This window comes from Mercenaria mercenaria, chromosome 19 (genome assembly GCF_021730395.1).
Source record: "Mercenaria mercenaria strain notata chromosome 19, MADL_Memer_1, whole genome shotgun sequence".
In the NCBI taxonomy this organism is placed as follows: Eukaryota; Metazoa; Mollusca; class Bivalvia; order Venerida; family Veneridae; genus Mercenaria; species Mercenaria mercenaria.
In genome coordinates, this window is record NC_069379.1 from 17833748 (window position 1) to 17852790 (window position 19043).

General features: G+C 33.6%; 1 protein-coding gene across 3 annotated transcripts in view; it reads left to right on the plus strand.

The window, feature by feature from the left end:
- Positions 1–6823: 6823 nt before the first annotated feature.
- The window catches only part of LOC123541885 (low-density lipoprotein receptor-related protein 1-like), a 76048-nt gene continuing 63828 nt past the window's right edge, over positions 6824–19043 (plus strand). The window contains exon 1 of one of the 3 annotated variants that reach the window (XM_053531407.1): positions 6824–6897. The gene's annotated coding sequence lies outside the window, so the exon portion shown is untranslated. Of the gene's footprint in view, positions 6898–18399; positions 18559–19043 lie in introns of those variants that run through there. The other 2 variants (XM_053531406.1, XM_053531408.1) reach the window with 2 other exon arrangements.

A 19043-nucleotide genomic window follows, 5' to 3' on the forward strand; every position in this document is an offset into this window, starting at 1 on the left:
ATTAAATTCCCAGTAATGGCTGTTGTCAAAGTTGTATACTAGAACAACAGGTTTTAAGATCTCTAAATTAAATACTCTTTTCCAAAAAGTTCGTATCAAAAGACAGACAACAAAGAAGTATTCTAAATTGTCTGGTATTTTGCAATAGTTACAATTTGGATTTTCGTTAATTTTCTATTTACACAAATTTTCACCATTGGCAATAATATTATTAACCATTTTGTATTTTCTCTCTTATTCCCCAGTAGGAAGTCAAAGTGTCCAATTTGTCCATTGTAATCTTAGGTTAGTGTATTGATTGTAGCAAATAAGTAAATTTTGGAAGTAGGATAGATTCAATTACGGTTACTTTGCCATAAAACGATAGCTTTCTTTTATTCCATTGGTTGATGATTTTTTGGCACAATTCTATTTTCTATCCCCAATTTGACTTTTCACATTCCTTTTTATCTGTTCCCAAAAAAAAAATACCTAAAGCTTTTACTGTTTTGTTTCTTTTTACATTTAATTTCACCTACAATTTCATTTGTAAGTTTAGATTTGCCCCAGTTTTATTTATATTTAGTAATAATCCTGAATATTTTCCGAACATTTGGATAGTAGAAATAGCGTTTTCAATGCCAGCCTTATTTCTTACAAACAAACTAGTGTCATCAGCAAATTGACGAATGCATTTGTTTTATTTGAGCAAAGTAAATTATTGCCTGTTTTGCACTAGTATAATCTGGCATCACTTAAGGTCACTTATAAAAAAATAAAAATGGATGCCAAAACTCATGAGCTTATCGAACGATACATAAAGTCACAATGTACCTTTTGTTGTGTGACTGTTTTATTTCCTGCATTTCAGGTCATTGAATGATAAATATGATGAAAAAGAAAACTTTAACAGGTCAGGACGAAATTTGACTAATTGAGTCAAAATACATATATAGTACATTTTGTATTGACCTGCTATCAAAAACCAGTATCAATATTAGATTATTTAATATTGTTCCGTACAATACGGAGATTTATTATATACCTATATAAATTCTGTAAAAAATAGGCCTGTATTTCACAATTAGATATGAACAGACAGACAAAAATTCCGTATTGTACCTTTTAAATTCCGTATTGTACCTTCCGTATTGTATGCTGCCGGACTATTTTCATTAATATGCATTACCCGAGACATTTCTATAAATAGCGCACATTAAAAATTTCACTAAGTTCCATTTAATATCAATAAACATTGAAGATTTCGTTCAAGAACAAAACAAGAATCAAAATGGTAAAGGTATATAATAAAAGGGTCATTATTACAGTAGCTAGATCTGGGACTTTGTATTCGGCTCTCGTGGATTTTGCAAGGTCGGATCACACTCGGCGCTTGCGCGCCTCGTGAGATCCGATCTGGCAAAATCCACTCGATCCGAATACTGCATCCCAGATCTAGCTACTGTTATAATAACCCTATTATAGTTTGACGAGTATTCAGCTGAGAAAATCATAGCGGCTCTTCCAATATGGTTTTCTTATCTCGGTATGAGTCCAAAAATATCTCGTATTGTACAGTAAAATGTTAATAACATTATTAATATATATCTATTTTATTTGAATTCAAATTATAAGTGATTCACTGGATATTGTATTTCTGCCTTTTATGTATTTTCAAGACGCATAATCAAGGTCTTTAAATAGAGTGCCTACTTCCCCTGATTTACATTCTGAACAACACTTACACGCGTTTCGGGCTTTATCGTAACACGGGGCTGTTGAACTGTCCAAATACGGAAAAATACAGTTTTTGTTTTTACGCCCGTGCATCCAATAGGTAATATATTGTACGGTCACGTGTTGCAAATAAGCATCCACGATTGGATAAATAAAATAAATATAGAATAAGGATGTGTATGCCGATACTTTTACGCAAGAAATATAAGACACGATGAGTTATTGGATACATGGTTTATATATATGTTTATGCTTATATTACCATTTTCAGTAATACTGGTGTAAGACCGACTAGTTTTTTATCTAATAAATATTTAGATGTAAATAATTCAATTTGTTTGTTTGTGTGATTCTTTCGTGGTGCCATCTATATGAACCAGCATCTAGTCAAATGATAAGTTATCTGCAGAGTTCAGTATATAAGATTGCAATAAATGTATCTCTACATTCTTACATATGATGCCAACGTAATGTTTCTGTAGAATGATTTCCAATACAGATTACATATGTGTAACAAAATCCTATTAACTTTGCAAAATCATGCAATTAAGGAGTGAATGTGCGTTAAAACTGCCGTAAACTACACTATGACCTGTGGCAAATCCATGAACCGCGATGGCATTAAGACCTTATATTTACATTTTTCAGCAGCTCACTACAAATTATGAGGCGCTCCTTTCCATAAATATAATTTGATATAAAACATCTTCGATACCAATCTTTACAATATACGAATAGAACAGCAATGAAGAAAGATTCACATACGTTTAATTCTGACTCGGCTGGTTAATTCTAATAATTTTAACTAGCCTTAAATCTTACAAAAAAATGCATAGTGATGTCGATTAAAATTTGTTTTAGCTGTCATTAAATGTTCTTCTGGAAAATGTGATCGCTGACTTTCAAAGATGTTTGTACAACGCCATTTTTTTTTGTTTGAACGACGTCAGAACGTACATTCAATCTCTCGAAAAAGGCCGTCCTTGATATTATGGTACCGATGTTGTTTATACGAAAATAAGTCTTGAATACAATACTCTTATACGTCTTATCAATGTTGTTGAAATACTATCTTTGGTTATTCTTAAATAATCAGCACAAGTGAAAGAACTGAAACTAATGACGAAGACCTCCTCTTTTGTAATAGTAAAAGTTCAGTATTGTCCGAATGAATTATGTATTAGGCAGCTTATGGTATGTATCATGAAATCAATTATATTTATTCTTATAACAACATAGTATGTGTTTTAGTGCTCCACGCTAATACATGAGTGTCAAAACCCCAATAGGTTTAAACTTTATTTTAACTGAAACTGATTGTAAAATTTAAAACTGATGAGTATCGATACTGCTATTTATTAAATTATTGCATATGGTAATAATCGTGTAAGAATAAACGGTGATGTCACTAAGTCCAAAATGACTGACGTATATTGTATGAGCTAAACCATTTCTGTTTGTTGTCTGATTTTCTCAATGTTTCCCTGGTGTTTAGGTTTCACCGCACGTTTTACATGACAAACACTTTCACGTGCTGTGTACATTGATTCTACACCTAAAGCGCAATGTGTAAAAATGCGCCTCTTAAAGAAGAATTTATCTTATTTATTGGTAACAATTATTCGCTTATGTGTTTTGTATGTGTAGATATACAGTAGTATTTCTTGGGCTTTTTATCATACTTTTCTTTCCCCTTCCCCTTCCCCTCACCCTTTTATCTTTTGCATAAAATTTAAATGTACTTATTGGATTTTTGAAGCAACCCGTCTATAAAAAAGATCGCCGTGATGTCACGCACTAACATCTGTTTATCTGGTGGTTGGCAAAAACAAATGTTTTTATACCGTTTGTGTATTGGATCTGAATTTTTTATTTTTTTTATAACTTTTTTGCTCATTTATGAATTTTCAAAATTTAAAAAGATTTGAAGTACTAACAATTTTCATATTTTTGTATTCAAATATATTTTTTCAATGAATAACCGTTTTAAATGACAAATGATTTTAAAAGTGGCGTAGTGATGCTGAACTGTAATAGAAAAACAGTGTAAGTTAAGTGCTCATAATTAATCCATTTTATTTCGTAATAACAATTAAAAGTAATTAATAAATTGCTTGTTTTATAACCTTTCCATTGATCAAAAAATCACTGATATAATTTGTGTTTTAAGAAAGTATAAACCCCGAGAAAAACATAACTGTTTACAAAAACATGGACCATCGGCTTCTGTCCACCCTATCATTGTCTTATCAGTTCTAACAATAGAAAATACACCAGATTTGTATATAACATTTTTCCGTTACAGCTTCTTTTTGTTGTAGACCTACTTTGAAAATGAGTTGCTCTGAGGCTGTGTTTGTGGTGCTTTGTGCTTCCGAGAAATCTACACTTACTTATTATCCTTTTAAATGAGTTTGTATTGTACATAATGTACAGTTTGCTCCACCGGTTGTGTATACATGTTAGAGCGTAGCTTGGCCAGAATATATGTCCAAGACATTAGTTATGTTTCGAGAACACGCTCGGATGAAAATGCTTTTTTCTAGTATGTTTAGATGCAATCTAGTATGCTTTAAATCGCTTTTGTGGTATATTTATGTCCACAAAATATTTCTAAACAATATGCAAGGCATGTGCCGTGAGAACTTATGTTATCGTCCTAGTGTCAAATACCCTACATAGCTGCTAAGATATAATTTATCATCAAACTGTCAGTCACACCGATATCCTTAAATTCTGATTAAAATTTTGTGAAATTATAAAATATTACGACTTTCGACAATTACCTTTAAACCCGTATAGCGAACTGTTTATGTCAGTATTAACTGAGGTATGAAATAGATATTATGGAGATACCCAGATAAGTACATACTTTAAACAAGATACTATCTTCGTGTTTATAAAGTATGTGAATAAACTGACGAGTGTTTCAATGAATAAGGCATTTTATAACATGTTGTATATTCAGAATTTTCAGAAATTAGGGTGTTGATAGGGTGGGTATTAATGTTTCTATGAAATTACGTAAAACGACTGTATGGCAGCTCGTTTGATTCATTTGACGCGTTTGAACATTTAGTTAGCATTATAATGTGTATATTTATATATAAGCTTTTCAGTGTGGAAACTAACAGATTTTCCTAAATGATAAAAAATAACATATCAGTGATATCAAACAAACTAACAAAAGCCACCAATACGTATAACATGTTAGGACCCCAATACCCATTCACTTCATTTGCAAATGTTATTATTCCCAAAGGAATATACGTATGTCATTTGTTGAAAAGATCAGTTTGAATCCGACCATTGCGTTGTGCCATGACCTATAATGAAGCCTGTTTGATCACGACTCGTCACATTTCAGATGACTGAAAATAAATGCTAGGACAAACGTGCATTGAAGAAACCACATTAAAACAACTCAGGATCCCAAAAACTTTATATACTTGCTTAGTCGATAAAACGCGATAAGTTCGTTAAGAGTTTGAATCCTGTCTTGGTTTTAATAACAAGCAGCACAAACGTGATGATACAAAAAGACATTAAGTCAAATGAGGCATATTTCAGTTTAAGCCAAAGCCCGATCTTTCAATTAAAGAAATATCCTATTTTACAGTATTTTAAATACTATTTTGAAATAGATAGGGTGTAGGATGATGAGGTAAATTAAACGTAAATATCGTGACAGCGACAGTGCCTTCTACGAGGGGTGTTCAAAAATAATGTAATTTGTGTTTTATTTCGCGAAAAATACACAAAAACCACCACGTGTCGATAGAACGATCACCGAATCATAACATAGGTAAATATCTCGCTCACACGTTCACTGAACTTGATACAGTGTACATTGCTTTATAGCATATTTATTACACTTTACGCAAAATGACTGGAAAAAGAGCTGTAAATGTGCTTGAAATTGGGGCTTACATAAAATGTAGGTCGCTACTCTGCACGAGGCCTGTAGATATTCACTGTGAAGTGTGCGACATTTATATGGAAGATCACATGTCTCGCATGACTATTTGTAGGTGGGTAGCTAAATTTAGGACCAAACAGCAGCAGCTCAAAGACGCTGCTCGCACAGGTCGTCCTGCAACAAATACGTTGAAAGATAACATCGTAAAAATAATCCACAGTTGGCTAAGAAGTATGCCCGATTCGTATTAAGGTAATTGGTTCGAATTACAAACTTGTCGTTAGCACGAAAACACCTAAAACTTAGAAAAATAAATGTAAGATGGATAACCCATTTGCTAACAGATGAACAGAAGAGGAACCGTGTAACAATAGCAAAAATACTTCCGAACATGTACACAAAATACAGCAAAAAGGTTTTTGACAATATAGTTACTGATGATGAGACCTGGGTTTATCATTTTGAACCAAAACCGAAGTGTTCCAACCGAATTTTGGCCACAAAAATGCGAGACGCCCAAGTATTGCCAAACGAATGCGAACAGTAAAGAAGGTTTCGTATGTTATTGTTTTTACTCATAAGGGTCCAATCATTCAAATGCCGATGCTAAAAGGCAGTATGGTCACAGGAAAACTTTATAATAACGTTGTTCTAAGAAAATTGAAGAACCACTACAAAAGTCAATATCCCAAAATCAGGACTTAAATACCTCCAAGTTTTGCATGATAATGCACCCGCTCACAAGGCACGCATTGTGACTGAGTTTTTGGAGTCAGAGAAGGTTACCGGCCTTCCACACACTCTGTTTTCGCCGGACTTGCCCCCAGCGACATTTTTTGTTTTCTGAAATTTAAATATCATCTATCTAGAAAGAGATACAAATTAACAACTGCCCTTGTATGTGCTGGTTATCAGTATTTGATAGGTGTTCCCAAAGAAGTGTATGCACAATGCTTCCAAAAGTGGACAGGCCGACTCAAAAGATGTATTTAGGAGGGAGAGTATTTTAAAGAACAGAGCAAATCAAAATGATCAGAACATTTGCAGTATAGGATAACCGATACAAGTGACCTTGCTTTTGGAACACCCCTCGTATATTATGCAAAGGGCATACCCCGTGAAATTGTTTACATACAACTTTCAGATAAACAAATTGTTGAATCTAATTAAAATTTTGTGAATGAACATTAGAGCGTGAATTCTTGTTTAAAGATAAACGATAAAGCTGTGTTAAATTTGGATATATAGATTGCTTTCGGCAAGTAAATATTTTTCATTCTTTAATTTCTTACATGTAGAGGTCTTAGAAGAAAACCTCAGTTCTTCTTTATACTAAGTCTATTTTTGTGCTTTCATTTGTTGTTTTGGGGGGATTTTTTGTAGTCGTTTTCAATGACAAATACTCGCAGCTTTGAAATTAGTTTTTTTAAGATTTGTTTCAAACATCAAACATCAAATGTTTCAACACTTGAAAAATATTATTGTTCTAGGTCTACCAGACAATTGATTTTAATGGCTAAACTGGCTAAATTAGCCTTTAATAATTTTCAAAATAACAAATTTCGAGCTGCATTTTGCTGTAACTTTAGAGCATTAAATAATTTTTGGCATTGTATCTTTAAATGTAATTATCTGATCAATAGAAATGCCATGTCCAAACTGGCCACTCATCAATAAAAAAAGTCCAATTTACATCTAAGCATTGTGATAATGTATAATACTATAAAAATGATATGGTTACAATTGCATTTTATTATCGGAGCAGTAAGCTATTATAATGTATTATTTCGCATAATGGAAACGCTTTTGCTAGATTTACCTTTGAAAATTAGAAAATTAAAATTCAGTGCCCAAATCTTTCTGTTACCATATGAACATGATGAACAATAAAACAATTCATATATAGTTAAGTTTAAACAACAAAGTAAATACTCTCTGGTAAAACAAATTTTAGAAACACACACAAAGAAAAAAACAATCATAAAAAGACGAAGAAGCTTTTAAGACAAATCGTGATAATAAAGATAACTATAAACTGTCATTAGAGTCGTATAACCTTGACCTCTTATAATAGTATGAATTCAACGTAGAAAACAGTAAGCTATATTGAAATAAAATCATTAATATCTGTTTTATTAAAATGTACGAAACATTCCAATTAGGCATTGTACATATATGTATGCCTGAATACTTGGTAGGAAGAAAATTGTTTTATTTATAACATATTTATGAAACCCTATCAGTCATTCTCCATAAATGTAAGTTTTCAATAGTGCTATTGTATTATTTAGTCTGTCTGAAAGAATACTTGCTTGAAACGGTACGAATCTACTTTAATTGATGCAATTTTTACTGACAGATAGAAAGTATATAGTAAGGGTGACATGATTTTTGTTCATATATATGCAAGGCGTATGCCATTAACATTATATAGTGTGTCCGTTGTCAAGGTGTTTTGGTCCCCGCGGTCGAATGGCTTCACGTCCCGCCGTGGTCGAGTGAATAAGACAACTTGCTTGTTATGCATCATTTGCCTTCTACCATTCTAGATGTTTGCAAACAAATTACCACAAAATTAATCATTCATGCATTCAAACATGTCCTCGTGTGGCACGTATGGTCTTCATGCAATAGGTACCTCGAAAAACGTTAAACTTTGCTTTGAGTCACATTCTGAATGATGTAATCTCGAGTGTTTTAGAGGTCGTGCCAGTTGCGATTTTCTCAAGGCGCACCAACCCCAAAATAGCAAACAAATATTTGTTAAAAAAATTCGCCACTATCAATAAATAACTTTGCATTAAATTTGTTTATCCGTATAAAACAAATTGGTAGCAAAATACAAGTAACATACTTTCACGAAAATAATGGCAAAAGGAAGTATAATTTAATATAATAATTATATATTACTTATATATCTATATGTTAATTCATACCTAGTTGAAAAATGTTTTAGGGTGCTGGTATAATATATAATTTAGACTCTTTATTATGCAATAAATCAGACAAGATCAATCAACATTTTATCAATATACATACAAATTAGTTAAAAACAGCTTTGGGAGAGACAATTGTGATAACCCAAGCATATGTATTAGCTATTTAAACATTAGAGTTTATCTATTTAGATACTTCCTTTCTCAAAAGCTTTAAAGATATACGTTGCGATATTTCGGGTATCTTTACTATTTTCATCAGTAACTAATTGCAAATATTTAAATAACTTGGGCGGAGCCAGAATTACTTCCTTATATACCGTTTTCTTAAATCTACAAACTCCTGACATTCAATGACAAAATGATACTCATCGTCTAATACATGTATTTGACAGTTAGTTGAAATTCTGTTTTCATAAGGTATATTATTTGGACGACTCCATCTACCAGTCTCAACAGCCAATCTATGCGATGACAACCTCAGTCTTTAAATGTTATTCTGAACATCCTTATATTTATAACTGTTAAGTAACTACTGAAACTGAGCTCAAATATACTCAAATATACTCTTATAAAATAGTGCTCGACTGAAATCATTTTACGATGTGTTCATATCCTGTATATAAATGTTCCTTTGACGCTGTTTTAAATTACTAAGAAAGACCTTTGTGTCTCCTACACTCTGAGCATAGAATACTAATTTTAATAACAAAACTTTTACCTGAAAAAATGACAGATTATTTGGTTACCCATTTGTATCGTTTCCTCAGCTTTTCTAGTTTTCTGACTTATAAAATATGTCGCTAATGCAATTATCTTAACAAGGCTTGGTTGGTTCATAATATTATAAGACAATGTATTAATCAGAACATGTTTTCAACAATAAGCTTCGAATTTGCACGAGATAAAATTCAACAAAACATTCTAACGGGAAAGGACTACATTGTAGCGACTGATGTTAGGGTAGACAAAATATTTCCGACAACACACACCATATATTCAAATACATTCAGTTCTTGAATGTATTACGATTGTAGTTCATATTTATAAACCTTTTAAGCTACCGAATTTGTTCATTAGACTATTATTATCACAAATAGATAGTCACAAAGACTGCCGAGACTGATAACAGCATGGGCAGTTCAAGTAGTTACGTGCTGTATATCATTTTTATTTACCTGTTTCAATAAATCTTTTTTCAATAATATAATATTTTTTCATAATCATGTTTACTTTTAAAGGAAATGTATTTGAAAGCAAAATGAACAAAAAATCTTTATGGAGGCGTTGCTAATTACATATTCAAACTTACTTTGTTTTGTTTAAGCTTGCGTGAGCAGTGTAGGACCAATGGATGGATCCGATCTGTTAATCAAACCAATAATATTGGCCAATAAGATAAGGCGTTATCTGTCAATCCGTAGACTTTGTTGCTAAGGCGCCATTGTGTCTCACAAGCTTACCGTAACTAAGTATCTACAGACTGTAAAGTTCTAAATAAAAAAGAGAGTACTTTTTACGTTCTCTTCACGGTCATGTGTGGAAAAAGAGATGTTTTACGTATAAAATGTAGATATGACATCTAGAAATAAGAAAAGAAGTGACGACATGTAATAAAAACCAATGTAGAATGCTTATCTATCAAGTGCATCATTTTAAGAAAGTACAGCTTTTTTTGAATTGGTGTTCAGACAGGTGTCACAGGATTTTCATTCGATGCTGCACTCGAGAAAAACGCAATTCTCTTTAAGGCAAATAAGTTATATACATGTGAACGGCGATCTCCAAATTTCGACCACAATAAGGATTTTGATGCTAAATTTTCGTGAACTGATTTTTTTCTTTTCTCCTTAGAATGTCAGAAGTAATATCGAATGCATTCAGCCACACTCAACAGATTTTGTGTAAGAATATAAATGCTAGATATTCCTTGTATGGATTTTTTGTTTTTCTCATTACTTAAGGGTATCAGAAGTAATTAGGATGCGCGCCTCGCGTTACTCATGTTTCTTGCCTTATTTAATGTTGGAGATGGTGCGTGAACCAGCTGAAACGAAGAAAGATTGATATGAAAATGATGTTTGTTGCGTTACCATACTTAGAAAAAAAAACAACAACAACAAAAAACAAGTGTAGCCAGTAACAAGAGGAGCCATGAAGCAATAACGCCTAATTTACATAAGTTGCTGTTCTGGTTCTGATACATAAATTAACTATTATTTGATCAGTCAATGCTACAAATTGAAGTAATTCTTACAAGATGTAAACAATGATGTTTATAGACATCAAAGTGGCTATTAGATATAGAAGCCATACGATCATTTAACGCATGTTAATTCTATATTCAATGAGATTTGTATTTTGAAAACTAGAAAGTTAAGTAATATATATGTGTATACATCGTTACGGAATATTCATCTAAATGCGATATTAAAACACTCATGCACTCACACACACGCACTCACAGACATTATTCCGAAATATATACATAACAAGTTGGAAAAAAAGAAAACACCATCTTCCGAATGTATGCTGATTCCCATGAGAAAATACATATTTCTATCTATAAAAATATAATAATTCAATTAATGACATGAATTAATGTGTCGCATATTGATAAACGTTAACACCTGCAGATTTGTTACTCATTCTTTTAAATAAAAAACATGTATTATCAATTACAAATTATAACAGGCGCCCTCTACTAGTGATAACACCAATGTGACAATCGATCTGTTTCATTTTGTCGTTCGCAGCGGGCGATAACCGTGGTACCTACTGCCAAAGTTTAACTTTTTTAAACCGCTTTACATTCCTTCAGAAGGTATACATAAATATTGCAGAATTTCCACACCTAACGATGTTGTAGCTTCCAGTATCAGTCGAGTCTCCAGAAGAATACAACATATTTTAAATCACATTTGAATATAATACTGGTACTTATTTGCAAATATAGAAAATTATATAGAAATGAATGAAATTTTGAATTAAAATAAACATAATCATGCACGAACATATAGAATTTACAACGCGCAGGTGTTATTCAGTGAAATCAACATATTTAACTTTAATATATTTATAGACATATTTCTTGTATCTGATTTCTTTTTATTATGTGTATCATACTTTATACCATTAGTCTGTGAACATTTTGGTCGGTCCCAAAATAAACAAATTTATCAAATTCTACGACTTTCATATTTATGAAGACCTGATTAGCACCGACATTTAACGGCTACATTTCATCACTTTTATTCATGGAGTTAATATAACATTACGTATAATTATTAAATGATTCATTTAGCGCGTGATCCGACAGGTTTTTGATCTTTTTACAGTAATCAGTGGAAGATTTAGATACTTTATAAAAGAGAATCCGTCATATAATGTATATCCGCCATTTTGGAGAAATCTTGTGAGACATAGCAACAATATCCAAGGGGGGCATGCCGTTCCTTGTCAGAAAAATCGGATCTATCCATTACGTACAACACTGCCAACCACATTGAAAAGTTTTGTCACCACTTGAGGGGAGAACTAACCATCACATTAAGAATTCAAAGCATTTTACAGGGATTCTAAAAGACAAAAATGAATCAGGATAAGATCTTGGTATCATATGATGTAAGTGCGTAGTGTACATGTGTACCCGTGGCTAAGGCATTGACGATCATTAAAGACAAACTCTCTACAGACACCACGCTATCTCAGAAAACACCGCTATCAGCAGATCGGTATCTTCGCTTAAAATGCACATATTTTGTGTACGACGGACAATACTACCTACAATTCACGGAGCTGTCATGGGATTGCCGTTATCCACCATATAGTGCAACCTATACATAGAATATTTTGAGTCGTTGGCATTTTCCACAGAACCCCACTGTCCGGGGTGGTGGCTTCGCTATGTGGGCAATGGGCAATTAACAAAGTTAGTAAACATCTGTTGAAGAAGAGAGACCAAAGTAGAAGCAAAACATCGGGTAGAAAAGACTCAAAGGGGTGTGTCATCCTCCCATACATGAAAGGAAGGAGTGAACATCTGAAAAGAATTTTCAATAAATACAAGATAAATGTTTGTTTTAAACCACAGGGCACACTAGACAAATCCTTGTAAAACCAAAGGATAAAACTAATAAACAAGAAATCAGCGGCCCAGTTTACTATATAAAATGTGAAGGACATGAAAAGTTTCAATGTAGCAAGGACTACATAGGTGAAACGGAACGAACATTGAGAGCAAGATTTATGGAACATAGACGACCTAGTTCTAGCAGTAGCGAGGTATCACGCAACATACACCAAGACAGCCAAGGTACGCTGTCTCATTTGGAGTCCGTGCAAATTCTTGACCGGGAACCCTCTTGGTTTGAAAGCGGGGTCAAGGAGGCGGTGCACATCAGAGCATACAAGCTGAGGCTCAACGAGAACGGGGCCGTTTCCAGTTACCGCACATGTTGGACACAGCATTAACATCACTCACGCCCTCGAGTGGTGTTGATCCTAATCCCTAGTCAATGTAAAGAAGATGAGTTGGCTGATGAAGTCCATTGTAGATAGATGAAAGCTCCCAAGTTAGCTTTCAATACAACTTTGTGTGAGAAAGTAAAAAGCTATAAACAATTTAATAATGATTAATTTAAACATATTTATTCCCAAAATGACATGCATATATTAATACAAATGTCATATTGTGATGAAAGCAAAACAGGAAAGGATAAGAATGAAAGATACGTCTTATAGAATTCTTCTCCTCAGCGGACAAAATATAACTGTATAAGCATATCGCAATCTGTAAAGGGGCTAGGAATATAGTCTTAAAATGTGTAAGAAAAAAAATATGAATCATTTCTGATGAAAAGAAAAAAAAGAGGACAATGTATAGTGAAGAGAAATATTTAGATTAAAGTGGAAGTGAATATTGAATGATAGAATGAATCAAGCATAGGAGAGAAACGAGAAAGAGGCAAGATATTGGCATGTCTCAGGGTTGCTAAAAGAATCTTTTACTTTCGGATATATATGTCTGTACATGTGTGAATATAGTCATGTTATGCTGATCAGAAAGGTCCTGGTTTCCAAAAAGAACAGTATCCAAGTCAAATACAAAATTCCTCAGATTATCAAGGAGATCGTATCGACAACGATTAAAAATTCTGCACTCAAAAAGGAAGTGGAAATTAGTTTCAATCTGTCCACACTGGCACAATGGTGTGGAAGAAATATTTTTTAGGTAAAGATGTTGACGCAATGCACTGCATTTAGTTCGTAGTCGTGTGGAGCACCTGGAGTGTCCTGTTTCCGGTGTAATAATAGGCCGGACTGCGCTGCTTGTTTTTATTTAAGTTACTTTTAAATGATGAAAGTGTTTCAGAATTACGGATATCTGGTCTCAGTAGGTTCCAATCACGTACAACAGAAGGCAAAAAACAATTGAAATATAATGCTGTTCTAGCGGGTACACCATGTACATTTTCAGAGTTTCTTAGGTTGTAGCGGTCATCACTAGAATCAGGAACAAGAGAAGATAGATATGCTGGGGTCAGATTAGATTTCATTTTGAAAAACATGATAAGTCGATGTTTGTAACGTCTGTCGGAAAGTGACTCCCAGGGTACTTCTCTCTTTAGGTTTTCCAAGGAAACAAGTTTGGTAGCTCCAGAGACAATGCGAGCACATTCATTTTGAATTTTGTCAAGTTGATCCAATTCATACTAGGTACAATTGCCCCACACTACGTCTACATATTCGAGTATTGGCCTTATAAACGAAATATATATGGTTTCAAGGGAGCGACAGTCAAGTGAGAATTTCAATTTCCGCATTATATATACCCTTTTCTATGCCTTTTCTGCAATGTAGTTGATATGAGAATGCCAGCAACAATCATTTGACAGGAAAACACCAAGATGTTTATGTTCAAGTACCTCGGGAATAATCTGGTTAAACATTCGAAAAGGAGGATGTTGATGAAAGGATAATGAGAGGATAATCTTGAAACCACATGTGAAGAGAACCTGTGATTCCTGCATATTCTAGTTTAATTAGTAAACCTTTGTGCTAGACTTTGTCAAAGGCCTTACTTATGTCGAAAAAGACCGCACGAACTTCTAGACCGTTATCGAGTGCTTTACAGAGAGTATCGTATATGAAGACAAGTTTATTTACAGTGGAGTCACCCGGAATGAAACCAGACTGTACAGGAGTTAAAAAGCGGGAATCATGAAGATGGTTAAAAACATGCTTGAAAATGAGGCGTTCAAGAACCTTTTCAATAGTGTTTAAGAGAGATATTGGACGATAATTTTTCGGAAGAGTGGCATCATCTTTCTTGAAGATTGCACTAACATGGGCTCCTTCCATGCGGCTGGCACAGTAGAATGTTGAAGTGAAGCATTGAAAAGGTCACAAAGAGGAAAAGATAGTTCATGAGACGCCTCAAGTAGAATTCTGTTGCTTATGCCATCAGGACTCGCGGATTTGTGAACTGGTAGAGACTTTAAGATATCTTCAGTCTCTACTGGAGATATGTGAATTTCATTTAAAAGAGTGGTAGCATTCGACTGGCAAAGATTGGGTATCTCTATATTTTCGTCATCAATGTGTGTCTGTTCTTGAAAGTAATCATTCAAAAGGTTAGCTTTTTCAAAATCAGAAGATGTTGTTTTACAAGAGTTAAAAAGCGGGAATCATGAAGATGGTTAAAAACTTGCTTGAAAATAATGCGTTCAAGAACCTTTTCAATAGTGTTTAAGAGAGATATTGGACAATAGTTTTTCGGAAGAGTGGCATCATCTTTCTTGAAGATTGCACTAACATGGGCTTCCTTAGTTCATGAGATGCCTCAAGTAGAATTCTGTTGCTTATACCATCAGGACTGGCGGCTTTGTGAACTGGTAGAGACTTTAAGATATCTTCAGTCTCTGCTGGAGATATGTGAATTTCATTTAAAAGAGTGGTAGCATTCGAATGGCCAAGATTGGGTATCTCTATATTTTCGTAATCAATGTGTGTCTGTTCCTGGAAGTAATCATTCAAAAGGTTAGCTTTTTCAAAATCAGAAGATGTTCTTTTACGAGTATTAGAATTATATAGTGGAGGAATAACATCGTTGTTCGTTTTAGAGATGAAGGATTTTAAAGTAGTCCACCAGTCTTTGGAAGAGAATGATCCGTTTTTAAGTTGGTCTGAAAGTTTGATGAAGTATTGTGATTTGGCTTCACGAATGAGCAAGACAGTTTCATAATGATTGAAACCACACAGTTGAATTTTCATTCATACATGTATACTAATTGGATGTTTTAGATTTAGAGCATATCTTCAATGAAATCTTGAAGCTGCGATACTATTGTAAATATATTCTTTTATGCATATCATGTGAGAAAACCATCCAGCTGGCTAACGGAAGGTCGGTAGATCTACCTAGGTGGCCGCCCGTGATGGAATAATGCACAGAAGGGCACCTGGGGTCTTTCTCCGCCATCATAGCTAGAAAGCTAAATATAACACACTTGGTGTGATATTGAACATTTTAGGGGTTGCAATTAAAATTAATCTATATCCAGATCTGAATACCGAAATACTATTTTACATTTTACGCAGTTTGAATTTGCGTTCGCCAATATTAGATGTTATTTACGTTAACTTGAAAAAAACCTTGAAATATTTGCAATGTGTTGGTAGATACATTTATCAAAATTCTGTCAAAATGCGGATGCAGAACTCATGCATTAAATTAAACATTGACGAAGATTTCAAAAACGATAACACCAAGAAAAACTAGTACATACTTCATGTGTGAGTATTGCCAATTCACTCTTCACAATGTAGAGGGTATTAAATAAACCAATAAATAAATTAAAAAAATAATGATAATAACAGCTTTGCATAAGATTCGAATATGCGATTTGTTCACATGTGTAACTGTTGGGATTAGGTAAGAGTTTAGATTCAGTTACCATAACGGACACATTTTTGTGTCGCTTTAATGACATACAATATGCCTGCGCGGGTCTCGGCAATTGCACAATAAAATATATCATAGAATGACACAGTATTTCAGTGGCGCAATTATTTTTAAACATAACTTTATTCTTACTGTTGATTTAAACTTGTTGTGTCCTGAAGCGTATTGAATAGAGCAATTCACAGTACACTGATTTTTATAACATTCTAAGTCTAGCATAATTCATTTTGTTATTTATCTTTGTATTAAAGTAATTCAAAGAAAACCGTGCGAAAAATTTATGAAACATTTTAAACATTTCTATTACGGGCCAAGTATCGTGCCAGAGTGATCGAGCACACAGTCATTTTCCAGTGTAAAGTTACACAGGACTCTATAAGAAACAAAGGTTTATTCCACAAAATATCGGGGGATGTTCTAGTTGCAAGTTTAGACATTGTCACGATCAGTGCCGGTAGACATGAATGGTGTGATAAACTATCAATTTAAATGATTATCTATGTAATATGTAGTACAAATGTGACAAACAAAATATATTGACGCAGGAACGTACTAAGAGAACGCATCTCTTGTCGAAAGGTTTTCAACAGTTTCAAGGGGAGGCCCAAGGGGAGGCCTCAAAACGCAATGCACCAGGAGATGAGATGGAAAACCCCTCTTTCACCTACCCCACACACGCTGCATCTCCGCTTGGTTCATAGCTATGCTACTCATATCTGGCGTACAGTTCAAAATCATCCTGGATGGGTAATACTGTTTCTATGAATTTACGTAATACACGTGTATGGCAGGTCGTCTGATTCATTTGACATGTATGAACATTTAGTTGGCATAATATTCTGTATATTTCATACAAGTTTTCAAAGAAAATTTTGAAAACTGACAGATTATCCAAAATGATAAGTAAATATTCAGTGATATCAAACAAACTTACAAAAAGCCATCAATACGTTTGACATGTTAGGACCCCAATACCCATTCACTTCATTTGCAAATGTTATAATTTCTAGAAGAATATACGTATGGCCTTTGCTGGAAGGATCTATTTGAATCCGACCATATGCATTGTGCCATGACCTTTAATGAAGCCTGCTTGACCACAACTCGTTTCATTTCAGATGACTTAAAATAAATGCAAGGAAAAAAGCCCCTAGGAGAAAGCCACATTAAAACAGCTCAGGATCCCAAACATAAAGTATCGATTATTTATAATACCATAATATGCTTCGTCGGTAAAACGCTACCGGTTTGTTGAGTGTTTGAATCCTGTCTTTGTTAAGTGGTATTATGCGCATCTTACTGCACATAGTGTGTTTTGGCGAAGGTTTTATGAAAGCAATTGTCGGTTGCTGTGCATTTAAATGTGATAAATTAATAATAGTGTCGTATTAATATTTGAGGTTGATGCTTTAGAAATTAAAAAAAAATCAAACTAATAAAATAATAGTTCTTTTCTTCAATCTTCTACTCAGTGATCGTCCTTACCCTCAAGTTGAAGGGAAGCAACTCCTGTGTACAGCTTGACCTATTTTAAAAAGACTGTCGCAGAAAATTCATATTTGGAAAGTTATTTTTTTTTCGTACTGGTAACAGGAAGAGTTTGGAATATTGGGTTTAAAGCTATACTTTCCTCCACCCTTTTTACACACATATCTATTTCATCTGGGTTCTATAACAAACATCACAAGCGTGATGGAACAAAAAGACAAAGTCAAATAAGACATATTTCAATTTAAGCGAAATCTCGATCTTTCAATTTAAGAAACATCTAATTTTACAGTATTTCAAATATTATTTTGTAATTGAAAGGGCGTAGGCTCAAACGATATAATAATAATTCATGCATAAGGCAATACTCCGTGAAATTGTTTACATACAGCTTTCAGATAAATACTTTCCTATATATATTTTGTTGAATCTAATTAAAAGTTTGAGAATGAACACTAGAGCGTTGATTCTATTTAAAGATAAACGATCGAGCGGTGTTGTTTATATTCGGATATATAGACTGCTTTCTGCAGGTAAATATTTTATTCTTACATGTAGTGGTCGTAGGAGAAAACCTTCTCAAAATAATTTTAAAAAAGACAGTTTTTATACTACATGTATTTCTTGTGTTTCCATTTATTGCTGTTTCTTGTAGTAATTTTCTATGACAAATACTCATAGCTTTGAAAACAATTATTTTAAGATTTGTTTAAGCATCAAATGTTTCAACACTTCACCAATAATAATGTTCTAGGCCTACCAGACTATTGGTTTTAATGGCTAAATAAGTCTCTAATAATTTCAAAATAACAAATTGAGAGCTGCATTTTGCTGTACCTTTATTTGTTGGATTTAACGTCGCACCGACACATGGTAGGTCATATGGCGACTTTCCAGCTTTAATGGTGGAGGAAGACCCCAGGTGCCCCTCCGTGCATTATTTCATCACGAGCGTGCTGTACCTTTAGAACATTAAATAATTTATGGCATTGTATCTTTAAATGTAATTATCTGATCA